Consider the following 941-nt stretch of genomic DNA (forward strand, 5'->3'; position numbering starts at 1 on the left):
AGAGAAGAGATAAATTGTATTAGTCTCTATAATGTTCCTATCCCATTAAATTATAATTTCAATAATTTCTTATATTAGTTCAGCACCAGAAAAAAAAACGCTGTTATTTGCTATCGATGTTAATGCCTCCGTTCAGTCTCAAAAGACAGAAGATACACCCTATAGGGGCAGCTGCGGATGTAATTGTGTTGCTCAATCCCAAGCACACCTTTCCTGAATCGGCAGTGGCAAGGAGAAGTCCCGCACGAGTGAAAACAATGCCGAAATAAGCGGAGAGCACATACAGCACCTGGAATGCCCATACGGTTACCCATCCAGTACTGACCAGGCTCATCGTTACTTAATTTCGGTTATCTGATGGGAACCGGTGTGTCAAACGTGATCATGCCGTATACCTTATTTGCGAACTATTCTAAAATGAGTGATAATTAGTCATAAGCTATTAAATCCGTGCCAGGTTTTACAAGTCAATAAACAAGTTAAATTGATACTAGCAGGGAGGCCCGACGTTGTCCGGATTGAATGATGATCAACGAACGTGTCCCACTTCCATATTTTTATTGTCCTCGAAATCAATGAAATCGCCAAATTTCAATCGAATCGATTGATTGTCTTTTCAAGTTGATGACCCGCGATGAAAGTTTATGGGCCTCGCCGTAGTGACTTAGTTCCTCATACAGTGTAGTTTATATTGCACTCTAGAGAACCTATTGCTTATTTTACAAACAATATTTTTATATCAAATAGATTTAATTAAAATTCAAACCGCAAAAGTAACTACCATCTTTAAATTGTGCTCATAATCTAAAAATTCATATTAAAGAATCTACTGTTGAGTTTATATGTCTGACCTTAAGGTTATTGCAGTGAAAATGGCTTGGATTTAAGTTGAAAATGAAAAGTCAATTAACAGGGTTCTATTGTGTTTTAAACAGATACGT

At 37.0% G+C, this 941-nt stretch overlaps 1 pseudogene; it reads right to left on the reverse strand.

The window, feature by feature from the left end:
- Positions 1-277: 277 nt before the first annotated feature.
- On the reverse strand, positions 278-395 carry LOC145243681 (5S ribosomal RNA; annotated as a pseudogene).
- Between the last annotated feature and the right edge of the window lie 546 nt (positions 396-941).

This window comes from Euprymna scolopes, chromosome 2, assembly GCF_053919585.1.
Source record: "Euprymna scolopes isolate OS-2025 chromosome 2, ASM5391958v1, whole genome shotgun sequence".
Lineage (NCBI taxonomy): Eukaryota > Metazoa > Mollusca > Cephalopoda > Sepiida > Sepiolidae > Euprymna > Euprymna scolopes.